The sequence below is a fragment of the Rhinopithecus bieti genome, unplaced genomic scaffold, assembly GCF_001698545.2.
Source record: "Rhinopithecus bieti isolate Rb0 unplaced genomic scaffold, ASM169854v2 scaffold_23780, whole genome shotgun sequence".
Taxonomy (NCBI): domain Eukaryota; kingdom Metazoa; phylum Chordata; class Mammalia; order Primates; family Cercopithecidae; genus Rhinopithecus; species Rhinopithecus bieti.
In genome coordinates, this window is record NW_016810844.1 from 253,776 (window position 1) to 268,755 (window position 14,980).

The window sequence follows — 14,980 nt, forward strand, 5'->3', positions numbered from 1 at the left end:
GCCAGGATGGTCTCGATCTCCTGACCTCGTGATCCGCCCGTCTCGGCCTCCCAAAGTGCTGGGATTACAGGCTTGAGCCACCGCGCCCGGCCTATCCCTTCTTATTGATACAAAATGCTACTGAATTTCATAACTCCCTAGTGCACTCTTAGCAGTCCCAACTTCCTGTTTCTCACATCTCAACACATTGCCAATCTAAGTTATTATGTACCAATATTTTTAGGAAGATAAATTCTGACAATAGAATTTTTTAATTGGGAACTTTTTTCCAGAATAACATGAAGTTTATTTTAAGGTGTGTTTTCAGCCAACAGTATAAAGAACAAACCAGAAACCTAGCTAATTGGGTACAATTAATGTGTCCTGAAAATAGTTACTTTAATATCAAATGTTGATGGCATCTTTTAGTGACACAGCTTTCACTCAGATCTGCTTTTTGCTATGGGTTTGAAGTTGAACCTCTAGAGACATTGAAATTTGTAGTATCAAATGTCTTTTAAGCTAGAACTAAGCAGATATTATCATTACCTGAGCACCACGTGGTGAAGAGTTCCTCATCAGCTCGTTTATAAAAGAGCCATAGGAAGAAGGAAGGAAAGGAAGAAAAACTAAGGGGATGGATCTCTGATATGGTTTGGCTGTGTCCCCACCCAAATCTCATCTTGAATTCCCATGAGTCATGGGAAGACCCCAGTAGGAGGTGACTGAATTACGAGTATGTGTCTTTCCTGTACTTTTCTCATGATAGTGAATGAGTCTCACAAGATCTGACAGTTTTAAAATGGGACTCTCCCTGAACAAGCTCTCTTTGTTTGCTGCCATCCAAGTAAGATGTGACTCGCTCCTCCTTGCTTTCCACTACCATTGTGAGGCCTCCCCAGCCATGTGGAACTGTAAGTCCAATAAACCTTTTTCTTTTGTAAATTGCCCAGTCTTCTTGGGTATGTTTTTATCAGCAGCACGAAAACAGACTAATACAGTAAATTCATACCAGTAGAGTGGGTGCTGCTGAAAAGATGCCCAAAAATGTGGAAGCAACTTTGGAACTGGGTAACAGGCAGAGGCTGAAACAGTTTGGAGGGTTCGGAAGAAGATGGGAAAATGTGGGAAAGTTTGGAACTCTCTAGAGACTTAGCGAATGGCTTTGACCAAAATGCTGATAATGATGTGGACAATGAAATCCAAGCTGAGGTGGTCTCAGATGGAGATAAGGAACTTATTGGAAACTGGAGCAAAGGTGACTCTTATGATGTTTTAGCAAAGAGACTGGCAGCATTTTGCCCCTGCCCTAGAGATTTGTGAAACTTTGAACTTGAGAGAGATGATTTAGGGTATCTGGTGGAAGAAACCTCTAAGTAGCAAAGCATTCAAGAGATGACATGGGTGCTGCTACAGACATTCAGTTTTAAAAGAGAAGCAGAGTATAAAAGTTCAGAAAATTTGCAGCCTGACAATGCCATAGAAAAGAAAATTCCATTTTCAGAGAAGAAATCCAAGCCAGCTGCAGAAAATTGCATAAGTAATGAGGAGTCAAATGTTAATCACTAGGACAATGGGGAAAATGTCTCCAGGTCCTGTCAGAGACTGTTGAGACCACTCCCATCACAGGCCTGGAGACCTAGAGGAAAAAATGGTTTTGGGGACCAGGCCCAGGTCCCCATGCTGTGTGCAGTCTAGGGACTTGGTGTCCTGTGTCCCAGTCGCTCCAGCCATGACTAAAAGGGGCCAACGTACAGCCCCGGTCATGGCTTCAGAGGGTGCAAGCCCCAAGCCTTGGCAGCTTCCATGTGGTGTTGAGCCCACATGTGCACAGAAGTCAAGAATTGAGGTTTGGAAACTTCCGCCTACATTTCAGAAGACGTATGGAAATGACTAGATGTCCAGGCAGAAGTTTGCTGCAGGAGTAGGGCTGTCATGGAAAACTTCTGCTAGAGCAGTGCAGAAGGGAAATATGGGGTCAGAGCACCTACAGTGAGTCCTACTGGAGCACTGCCTAGTGGAGCTGTGAGAAGAGGGCCACCATCCTCCAGACCCCAGAATGGTAAATCCACTGACATCTTGCACCGTGTGCCTGGAAAAGCTGCAGACACTCAATGCCAGACTGTGAAAGCAGCTGGGAGGGAGGCTGTACCCTACAAAGCCATGGGGGCGAAGCTGCCCAAGACCATGGGAACCTCTTGCATCAGCATGATCTGCATGTGAAACATAGAGTTGAAGAAGATAATTTTGGAGCTTTAAGATTTGACTGCCCTGCTGGATTTCAGACATGCATGGGCACTGTAGCCCCTTGGTTTTGGCCAATTTATCCCATTTGGAATGACTGTATTTACCCAATGTCTGTACTCCCATCGTATCTGGGAAGTGACTAACTTGCTTTTGATTTTACAGTCTCATGGGGGAAAGGACTTGCCTTGTCTCAGATGTGACATTGGACTGCACTTTTGAGTTAATGCTGAAATGGGTTGAGACTTTGGGGTACTGCTGGGAAGGCATGATTGGTTTTGAAATGTGAGGACATGAGATTTGGGAGGGGCCAAGTGTGGGATAATATAGTTTGGCTGTGTCCCCACATCTCATCTCCCCAAATCTCATCTTGAATTCCCTTGTGTTGTAGAAAGGACCCAATGAGAGGTAATTGAATCATGGGGGCAGGTCTTTCCCATGCTGTTCTCATGATAGTGAATAAGTATCATGAGTTTTGATGGTTTTGAAAAAGGGAGTCTCCCTGAACAAGCACTCTTTTTGTCTGCTGCCATCCATGTAAGACGTGACTTGCTCCTCCGTGCCTTCCACAATGATTGTGAGGCTTCCCCAACCATGTGGAACTGTTAAGTCCAATTAAACCTCTTTGTAAATTGCCCAGCTTTGGGTATGTCTTTATCAGCAGCATGAAAGTAGACTAATACAGTCTCTTTTTAAAAAGTAATAAATGGTCAAGTCAGAACACTAAAATGTAAAATAAGGGCTTTGAGTTTCTATCTCTTTTTTTTTTTTTTTTTTTGATTCGGAGTCTCACTCTGTATAGTGAGACTGTACAGGCTGGAGTACAGTGGCTCACTGCAACCTTCACCTCCCTGGTTCAAGCAATTCTCCTGCCTCAGCCTCCCAAGTAGCTGTGACTACCAGCACACGCCACCATGCCCAGCTAATTATTGTATTTTCAGTAGAGACAGGTTTCACCATGTTGGCCAGGATGGTCTTGATCTCTTGACCTCATGATCCACCTGCCTTGGCCTCCAAAAGTGCTGGGATTACAGGCGTGAGCCACCACACCCAGCCTTTGTCTCTCTCTCTTTTTTTTTTTTTTTTTTAACAGTTTTATTGAGAAATAACTCGCATACCATACAATTCACCCATTTAAAATGCACTATTAAATGTTTTCAAAAACATATTCAGAGCATTGTTCAACCATCAGCACAATCTAACTTTAGAACATTTTCATCATCCCTAAAAGAAACCCAAAGGCCATTACCAGTCAATCAATCAATCACTATGCTCCTCTTTCCCCACCCCAATTCTAAGCAATCACTAGTTTATTTTGTCTCTATAAATTTGCCTATTCTGAATATTTCATATAAATGAAATCATACAATATGTAGTCTTTCGTGACTTATTTCTTTCATTTAGCCTCATATTTTCAAGGATCATTCATATTGTAGTGTGTATCATGGAATATCATTTTTATCATTTAATGAGTTGATGGACATTTGGGTTATTTAAACATCTTTGCTGCCATGAATAATGCTGCTTTGGGTACTTATGCACAAGATTGTGTGGGGTATATGTTTTATTTTTTTTCTTGGATAGGTGCTTAGGAGTGGAATTGCCATGTCATTTGGTCATTCTATGTGTAACTTTTTGAGGAACTGACAATTTGTTTTCTAAAAGAGTTGCACTTTACATTTTCAACAGCAATGTATAAGGTGAGAGCTCCAATTTTGCCCTATTTAATGTATTTGATAAGTTCACCTATGCAAAAACAGAAAGAAAGGCAGGAAGACAAGAATGCAAGAAAGAAGGAATAAGTCAGATAATGCATTCCTGCTTATAGGGTCATTCTAATGATGGATTAGACTTTTTCAGTGAGGTATTATATAAAGACTGAATTACATTGACCCTCTTTCCTACATTATCAGCTATTTTCTCAATGGAATTATAAGACTAAATTTTTTTTATAATCTTTGTAGTGAAAAAATGCAAGAAACAAAAACTGCTTATGCTTGGCATGTGTGTTTTCACACAAGCATGCAAAGTAAAGGATCTGGAAGGAAATATACCCAGGTTTTAATACTTTTTATCTCTAGAAATGGAGATTACACATTAATTTTGTTTGTCTTGTATTTGGTTATCTGTAGCTATCTTTTAAAAAACAATAAGCATGTATAGTTTTTTCATTTTAAGGAGCAAATATGATACTCCTGCCAGTAGCCTCATAGCACTGTTTCTAAATCTGGAACATCAGAATCACCAAAGAAGTTAGAAGTTTTAAAAAATAATAGCAAATGTCTAAATACCCTCTTCCTTAGATATCCAAATTTAATTGATCTGGGATGATTCTAATATGAAAGCAGAGTGAGAATCACACCCTGTACCTTCAATTTCATGCCATCTTATTTGTTGAGTTTTACAGGAAGAAAAAAATGCCTTCCTGCCTGCTGTCTATCTCCTGATGTGAAGTTAGTTGAGGCAATTTTATTTATGGTTTGCAAGGTATTATCTTTACTGGGTTACATCTGGAGAAGTTTCCTTAGTATCAAGAGACTACTTGAAGAAACATGTGAAGAGGTGTCCCAAACTTTCTCCTGGCAAGTGTCATGGGAAGATCAGCAACTTACTGTTGAAATGAAACCATCTGGCACTTAACGAGTTCGACACAAAGAGTAAGGTGCAGTTTGTAAGCCACTCTTTAAAAGAAAGCAGTCTTTGGCTTAATGGATAACTAATGGATAATATTTAGACAATGATTTGTCACCCAGTCTTCTGCTGCATGGTAATGAGAGAGGCACAGAAGCGATCAAGTTATGGGAGAGAGAAGATACAAGTAAACATAGAAAACCTCAGTAAGAATATGCTTCAGTGAATATTCAACCCTATTGCCTCTTTTTTTATAAGTACAATAGGTGGTTGGAGAGAAACATGATCCACTAAAATTCTTGATTATGGCATGTGCTGCAAAGTAACATGCTTCTTAAATGAAGAACAAAGGAGCCAACTTCATGGTTGAATGATGAGGTGATGCAACTTATGTGTCTGATACCTTCAAAACTAGGAATATTTGAGTTTCTGTCAGAACGATCTATTTCTGAAACATCTGAAGACTTTCACCTTAAAACTTGGATGCATACATTCCTTGATAAATCTTAGTCTTGTCTCCTGTTTGGTCTCTGTTTGGTGGGGTGAGAAGAGGGTTAAAGAGAATGTTTGTCTTTCTCTGTGACAGGAAGGATAAGTACTACTGAATTTAAGCAGCTCTTATCACAAATGCAGTTATTTTTAGAAGATTTATTTTTATCTCTTTATCTACAAAGCAATTTTAATGAATTTCAACTATGTAAAAGGCGTGATAGGTACATGGGGAAAGCCAAAAATGAATAACATTATTCAAGCCTTCAAAATCTTATGATCCAGAAAAAAAAAAATACATGTACTCAAAATACAAGAGAAAATACAAGTACTCAAAAAATTATTAAACATGGTAGAATGTGGAAAATTTCATGAAAATGAAATAGGTTCTGTAAGATCTCTAAGAATAGAGAGAGCACTTTTCAATGTGGAAAATATTAAATGTTTTCTAGCATTATCTCAATGCTGAATTTCCTCTCGCCATTTTTAAAGCTGTACTAATTTTCAAATGAATCTATGCATACCCTTTAAATTCAATTTTGAAGTTTTTGTTTATCCCTTTCTCTCACTGAACTGTTTGTTATTATTGTTTCTGTATGATAAATATCAGAAGTGTTTGGTTGTTTTGGCCTTCTGCTTCCTGCTTCAGATTGCCAAATTGTCTGTTAGTTTAGTATGCTCATTTGTAATCACATTAGACATTAATATCAAGGAAGGTGCAGGATTCTTCTGGTTAACTCTGAAAGTTTAAATTCAACATTTAAATATAATGATAATAATAAGAATAAATAATAGCTATCATTTATTGAGCTATTTCACTTTGTTCCTTCTGTGTGATCATCTTGTTCTAAATGTATTATCTAATTTAAATTTTAAAAAATTATAATCTTTAATTTTTGTGGATACATAGTAGGTGTATATATTTAAGGGGCACATAAGATATTGTGAATCAGACATGAAGTGCATAATAATCCCATCATGGATAATGAAGTATCCATCTCCTCAATGTTTATCCTTTGTGTTCAAACAATCCAATTATACTCTTTTAGTTATTTTTAAATGTACAATTAAATTATTTTGTCTATAGTTGCCCTATTGTGCTGTCAAATACTAGGTCTTATTCTTTCTTTCTCTTTGTACCCATCAACCATTCCCACCTGCCCCCTCCCTCACTCACTACCCTTCCCAGCCTCTGGTAACCAGCCTTCTACTCTACTTCCATGAGTTCAATTGTTCTGATTTTTAGATCCCACAAATCAGTGAGAACATGCAATGTTTGTCTTTCTGTGCCTGGCTTATTTCACTTAACAAAATGAATTCCAATTCCATCCAGGTTGTTGAAAATGACAGGATCTCATTCTTTTTATGGCTGAATAGTACTCCACTGCGTGTATGTACCACATTTTCTTCATCCATTTATCTATTGTTGAACACTTAGGTTGATTCAAAATCTTGGCTATTGTGAACAGTGCTACAAACCAATACAGGAGTGCCAATATCTCTTGGTTATACTGATTTCCTTTCTTTCCTTTCCTTTTTTTTTTTTTTGAGTCTCACTCTGTCACCCAGGCTGGAATGAAGTGGTGTGATCTTGGCTCACTGCAACCTCCGCCTCCCAAGTTCAAGCAATTCTCTGCCTCAGCCTCCCAAGAAGCTGGGATTACAGGTGCCCACCACCACGCTCAGCTAATTTTTGTATTTTTAGTAGAGACGGGGTTTCACCATCTTGGCCAGGCTGATCTTGAACTCTTGACCTTGTGATCCAGCCACCTCAACCTCCCAAAGTGCTGATATTACAGGCATGAGCCACCACACCCTGCGATTGCCTTTCTTTTGAATATATACCTAGCAGTGGGATTGCTGGATCATATGGTAGCTCAATTTTTAGTTTTTTGAGGAACCTCCAAACTGTTCTCCATAGTGGTTGTACTAATTTACATTCCCACCAACAGTGTACAAGGGTTCCCTTTTCTCCACATTCTCACCAGCATTTGTTATTGCCTATCTTTTGGATATAAGCCATTTTAACTCTGGTGAGATGACATCTCATTGTAGCTTTGATTTAAATTTTCTGATGATCAGTGAGGTTGAGCACCTTTTCCTATGCCTCTTTGCCATTTGTATGTTTTCTTTTGAGATACTTCTATCTATATATTTTGCCCATTTTAAAATCATAGTACTAGATTTTTTTTCCTATAGAGTTGCTCAACTTCCTTGTACGTTCTAAAATTATTAATCTCTTGTCAGATGGGTAGTTTGCAAATATTATGTATCTCTGTTTTCCAAGAATTTGTCCCTTGTGCCTTATTTTATTTTATTTGTCACCCAGTCATCTGCTGCATAGTAATGAGAGAGATACAGAAGCGATCAGGGTACGCGAGAGAGAAGATGGAGTCTCACTCTGTCACCCAGGCTGGAATGCAGTGGCACGCTCTCTGCTCACCGCAACCTCCACCTCCTGGGTTCAGGCTATTCTCCTACCTCAGCCTCCGGGGTAGCTGGGATTACAGACGTGCACCACCACACCAGCTAATTTTTATATTTTTAGTAGAGAGGGGGGTTTCACCATGTTGGCCAGGCTGGTCTCAAACTCTTGACCTCAAATGATCCGACCGCCTTGGCCTCCCAAAGTGCTGGGATTACAGGCATGAACCACCATGCCCGGCCCCTTGTGCCTTATTTAATTCTTTTGGTGAGGTCATGTTTTCCTGGATGATCTTGATGCTTATGGATGTTTGTCAGTGTCTGGGCATTAAAGAGTTTGCCATTTATTGTAGTCTTCTCAGTCTGGGTCTGTTTGTGCCCATCTTTCTTGAGAAGGTTTTCCAGGTATTTAAAGGGACTTTAAGCCCAATAATGCTGTGGTTTTTGCAGACTCATAGAGGTACCACCTTGGTGGCCTTGGATAAGATCCAGAAGAATTATCTGGATTGCTAGGCTTTCTACCAAACAAATGGAATCTCTCTCTCTTTGCTGAGCCACCTGGAACTGGGGTGATGCAAGCACTCCTGTGGCCACCACCACTGGGACTGTACTGTGTCAGATCCTCAGCCAGAACAGCCCTGGGTCTCACCCAAGGCATGCTGTAACCATTACCTGGCTACCGCCTGTGTTTACACAAGGCCCTGGAACTCTATGATCAGCAGTTTGCAAGGCCAGCCAGGTTTGTGTCCTCGCCGAGGGCCCGAGCAAGTCCAGAGATGCTACCGGGGAGCCGGAATTGGAGTCAAAAACCTTAGAAATTTGCTTGATGTTCTGTTTTGCTGCAGCTAAACTGGCACTCAAACCACTAAACAAAGTTCTTCCTGCTCTTCCCTTCCCTTTCCATAGGCAAAGGAGCCTCTCCCTCTGGCCACCACCACCAACAGCCCACAAGGGGTTTTTGCAAGGTCACTGCCAACGTTTACTCAAAACCCAAAGGCTTTCAGTCAGCTTATGGTGAATGCTGCCAGGCCTGAGACTCAGGTTTCAGGGCAGTGGGCTCCTTTTGGCCCAGGGCAGATCCAGAAATGCTCTCCAAGAGCCCAGGCCTGGACTCAGGACCCCAAGAGCCTGCTTGTTGCTCTACCCTACTGTGGCCGAGCTGGTACCTAAGGTGCAACACAAAGTCCACCTTACTTTTCTCTGCTTTTCTCAGAGGAGTCTTTCACCATAGCCACCACAGCTGGAAGTTTGCTGAGTCATGACTGAAGTCAGCACATCTCAAAGCCCAAGGACCACAGTGTAGTACCTTGGTATCACTGCTGGTTATTCAGGATCCAAGGGGTCTTTAGTCAGCATGTGATGAATCCTGCCAGGACTGGGTCCTTCCTTTCAAGGCAGCGGGTAATCTCTGGCCCAGGATGTGTCTAGAAATGTCATCTGGGAGTTAGGGCCTGGCATATGGGCCTCATGATTCTGCCTGGTGCCCTACCCTACTGTGGCTGGGCTGGTATCCAAGGTGCAAGACAAAGCCCTCTTCATCTTTGCTCTCCTCTCCTTAAGCAGAAGGAAGGAGTCACTTTTGTTGCAAGCTGCACTGCCTGAGGTTTGGGGAGGGATGGTGCAAGCGCTCTCTTAGCCACCCCAGCTGGTAACTCCCTAGGACACATGCTACCCTGGTCCTCTGGCCCTGAGCCTAGTCTAGCACTAAGACTTGCCTAGGAATTGCAGCCCTTGTGTCCTAGACTGTCTTTCAAGTTTGCCTAGGACCCCAGAGCACTTTGGCCCATGGGGCAAGGCTTGCAGACAAAGTTCCAACTTGCTGGGATGGCTGATTCTCCTCTGGCTAAGTCTTCCAAATGCTCCCTCTATACGCAGGCACTGGCTGAGCCCAGCATGGCTTTGGTCTCCATTATGACAGGGTAGCACTGAGTTCAATGTAAAGCCTTCCAGTCGCTGCACTCTCCCTTACCAAGGTGCACAGTCTCGCAGTCTCCACACCTTACAACTGCAGGGGCATGGGGGTGGGGCAGCATCAGCCATTCAAGACTGTCTCTCTGGTACCCTTCAATGCCTTCTTTAGAGATATGAAGTTAAAACCAGGTACTATGATTGCTCACCTGAGTTTTGGTTCTTGTGATAGTGCTTTTCTGTGTGCAGACAGTTGTTAAAATTTGGTGTTCCTGTTGGGGAGAATTAATGGGTATAGACTTCTATTCTGCCATCTTGCTCTGTCTTCCTCATTCAATATTCAAAACACCCTATGTACAATTCTTCTAGCTTCATCTTCATCATAATTCCTGAAAATGCATGTAATATCTTACTTTTACTAATATGTTTGGTAAGCTGTAAAAATCAGTGAAAAAACCCAGACGGGTTAGAGATTGTTGTCTCTCTTGTAATGGTTGAGTTTATTTCCATCTTTACATCACTTTTAAAAAATATCTTTTTGCAGGTTTGTGAGTTAGACATTCTATTTCCATTCTTTTAGTAGCTACTCTGAATAAAAATGTATACATAACCTAATAAGTTTTGAGGCAAATCAATAATTCTATTCTTCTCTTGAAATAAAACAAGGATCTTAAAATGTTTTCTCCCGTCTCATCATCTGTGTTATTTTTTAGTTTATTTTAGTCCACACACACATTTAAACCTAAATCTATCATTGTACTTTTTAGTCTTTTGTTTGTTCATTATTGGTTCTTTTACTGCACTCTTTCCTGCTACATAACTCAATTATATCTTTAAATTTTATTTGTTTATTTGTTTTTCCTCTAATCCCATGACAGACTATAAGTTATAGTTTTGTAATGTTTCAGTAAGGATCTGTAAATATAACTTTTCTCAGTCTTTGTACATCTGAATTTTTTAAAAAAATTACCCTTACTCTTGAATGTTCATTTAGTTTTAGTTGAGCAGACAGTTATTTTTACTCAGCAATATAAAAATACCATTCCTTCTGGCATCTTTTGCTGATGTCAACTCTACCGTCATTCCGTGGTAGATGGACTATACTTTCTCTGGTTTCTTCTACAAATTTTTAAAATTCGTCTTTGATAATCTAAAGCTTAACCATGGTAAGTCTAGGTATAGATTTTTCAGAAAATTACTCTACTAAAGACTATCTGCTCCTTGAGTATGAAGATTCGTGTTTTATTTTTCATTTTTGGAATATTATTTCTCTCCTAATTTCTCATTCTAGAGAGAATATGTATTAGAGTTATTAAACATATGTTGGAGATTTTCATTCCATCCTCAATGTTTCTTCTTTTTTAATATTATTTATTTATTTACTAATGAGCTTATAATTAATAAATTCAGGAATAACATGCATACAGTATGTTAGGTACCATGTTACTGAACCATATACATATCTATATATCTACGTATCTATCCTCTATCCATCTATATATCTATATTGCATATAAAGTTAAATTTCTCAGATCTGTTTTCACATTTACTAATTTATTCCTCTTTATTTGTATTTAATACACTGATAAAGTTTATATATTGAGCTTTTTTATCAATTATAGTTTTCATTTCTAGGATTTTCTTTTTTTCTTTTTTCAAAAGTGCTGCTTCTCTTTTAGGAGATGTTATCTTTATGATTTTTATTTCTTCCTTATTTGTATATTTTAACATTTAAAGCAAATTTGTTTTCACATTGTCCTGTAATGCATTGGTTTGGCATATAAATTCTCATTTGTTGAGACTCCTGGCTCTGGACAGGTACAGTGGCTTATGTCTGTAATCCCAGCACTTTGGGAGATTGTGGTGGGAGCATCACTTGAGCCCAGGAGTTTTGAGGAGGTTTTGGACCAGCCTGGGCACACAGTGAACTCCACCTCCAATTTATAATATATATATTAATAATATTAATTTATATATATAATTTAAAAAGAGACTCCTGGCTCTAACAAGGTCTGTTTTCTTGAGTGTTTCAAATTTCAGACTTTTAACCTGTCTTCAGAGGAAATTGCTTTCCAAGGATGTGTCATGGTTCAGGATTGTGAAGTTATCACTCTGGTGGTTTACGTTGACCTCTGCTAGGTCCAATGTCTCTCAACTAGTTTTTACAATAATTTCTTGACTTCAGATTTTTTAAAATCAAGCCTGATATGTGAATTCAACCCAATATTCACATAGTATTGGTTTAGATTTTTCCAAGATTATGAGTTTTCGACCATGACTTAGTACAGGCAGCCCATTTTTCTCCCTAAATCTCTATTCCAGTGGAAAGAACTTTTATAGTCCCTTCTAGGCTCTCAGTTTTAAGTTGGGATTGCAATTGTAACTTCCCATGCCACCAAGCCTGCAAACTCAACTTCTGCCTTACTTCTCAACTCTCTACTCTTAGGTTAAAACCTCAGTAACTTAGGAGAATATCCAGGCTCAGTAACCTTATGGGCCATTTGGCATTAGATCCCTTCACTGCTCAGGTTTCAGATTGACTTTCTTCGTTTCTGGTACCATGTAGTTTTCCTTTTTTTTTTGCTTCAAACTGAGATACATATAAGCCTGTTTTCAGGGTAGTTATATCTATTCAGCGGTACAGTGTTTGGAGCAGTGGTTGGGGATGTTAACGAACCATGTTGATGAGAAATTTCAGTTTTATCTATATGATACCACCTAGCTAATTTGACTTTCTTTGTATTCTCAGTTTGCTTAATTTTATTTCCATTAAATAAACCAATGGATCACATAAACTGTCCCAAAAATGCAGCCTTGAATCTTGTTGCTCTGTCTTTACATGTCACAGTTGTCACAGATAGCAAATTCCTGGAGAACAGGTACTGCATTACATGTAGACATGCATCAGCATCCCTGGAAAATGAAAATAAACAGAGTAGCATACATGGAGTATCTGAGGATCCCATTTCCCAGGAAAAATATCTTTTTCTAAGTTAGTTAGCAGCTTTCTTTTTGGCAATTCTAGTTTGTGGATTCAGCCTCTAAATGCAGCTTTCTTTTCATCTAGCAGTGGTGGTCATTGGTGTCTTCACATTATTACACTGTTCCTTTAGAATAAACGGGAAGTTTCACTACCACTTTTTCTTGCTGTGACCAAATCTCGAGAAATTGGAGGGTCCTTTGGCACCAGGGTTTACCTGCAGTTGGTTGACTTAATACTTGGTCAAATGTCATTCTCAAGCCTGAAATATAATAATGAGAAACTTTTCTTCTCTTTTTGTGAGGATGAGAGGTAGAATTATGAACTATAAAACTGAAGTGACAGGAAGGTGCTAGGAGAAATGTTCAAAACATTGATGTGATTTATGAACATGTGGCAAACAGATGTGGTGGAGTAATAGGGACCCCTATCTTAAATTTGGATCACATTTGTGTCTTTCTCATACCACCACCACCCCCAGGTTCATAATATGCTTTATTAAAATTCTCTGCGGGGTATATGGATGATTAATAATTGTTGATGACAGAAATTTGGTTTTGGTAAGCTGCACAGTGAAAGATAAATACAACAGGGCTATTTTAACCTCTGTATATTATGCTTATTAGAATGACGCTTCTCTGTAAGATGGTCTCTGTTGAGTTTGTGTGTAATTTATGGAAATGACACCAATGACCCTGGTTCTGGAAGAACTCTTAAAATCTCTTTTGTTGTAATCATCACTTGAGTTTCAGTTGTCACTAGGGAAAATCATTTTTGGAAAAAACATAATCGAGAGTGGTTAACATATGCTTCAAATAAAATAAACATTGCTTAGCTATTTAGGACTAAAATACAAAGAAAACCCTGAGATAGGTGTTAGAAATAAATATTTATTTGTAACCAAATCTAAATGGATTGTGGTAGAGAAGTCCATGGATAGGAAAACACTGGAATATTGATTTTTTATTATCTTCCCAACTCTGACATATTTAACGTATCTGGAACTTTTAGACAAGCCATTTAATTCTTTCTACCTTTGTTGGTAGAGCAAGTGTTCTGCAATTAGTATCTCTAATATAGTTTGAAATAAAAATGTTAATGAAACAACAAATGTTAATGAGTATTGCCTCTGTATGGCCAGGAACTCAAAGTACAAATGTGTTTATAGGAAAGAATTGGTATTTCTCTTGTCCTTCCCAATTCCTCAATATCATTTGTCTAAAAGCAACCACTATTAGTTTGAAATCATTAAATAAAAGTCCTAATATTATAAGTTAATCTTTCAAATAGGAATGTTGAAATTTATCACAAATTGCAATACAAATTTAGTATTCTGTACTTTACACAGTGAGTTAAAATTGGTTATTTGTAAAGCTGGTAATTACAGCAATATCACATAACTCCCACCTCATTCAAATGATATATTTGAAAAGATAAAGGAAAATATTTTTAAATAATCAAAACAATGCTAAATGCCTAATGATTACTGACCTGGTAAATTTTTGCTTGGGCTGGGACTTTGTCACACAGAACTAAATATTATATAGTGGAATGTCTTGATTTGCAGTTTTCTAAACTCCATTTCTCCTTAGCAAGAATATGGCTGGCAGTTGTCTGGAAGTCGTGAAGAATGATTGCTGGATAGGGGCCTCTTACAAAATGCTACAAAAATCAGCATGAGGCAAGCCTTTATTTAATGTGTTGTGTTAAAGGAGAAAATAATCAAGAACTCCCATGCTTTGCTTCATGCCCTCATTTTCATTCAATTAGGGTAAATTATAAAACCAGTAACAAAAAATAAAAACACACATGGTAACAATATCATAATGCATTTGAGAAATAATGCAGAAGATGGACTTAACCACTTCAAAAAAATTTGGGAAATGATTCAGGGGTCTAAATGGAAGTCTGGAATTTTGATTACTTAGACAACTTTCTTTCAGTTCTGTTCAGATCATCAGTTTCCCTCTCACCTCTGTCAGTAATGACTAGTAACTCAGTTTTATAATACCTGTCTGTTAAAGAATGTATAAAGAGCTTTCCAAAGGAAAAAAAGAGTGAGTGTTGTAACATTTTTCATTTCTTTAGGGTGTTTTGTCCTCAGTCTAAAAGTGTGTTAAGACATTTAGACTCGAATAACTGGAAAGTCTCTTGATTCTTTTCTAAATTGAAGTGTCTTGGTGGTTGACAATTGAAGAATGATTTACAATTCCTGGATTACTTTGTGAATTTGGTTTTTTAAAATCAGTTCTTAATATTCAAGCTATTTGGTAGTTGGAACTTGAATAGCTAGTGATTTTTAAAATGTGGGGTTTGTTCAGTTTG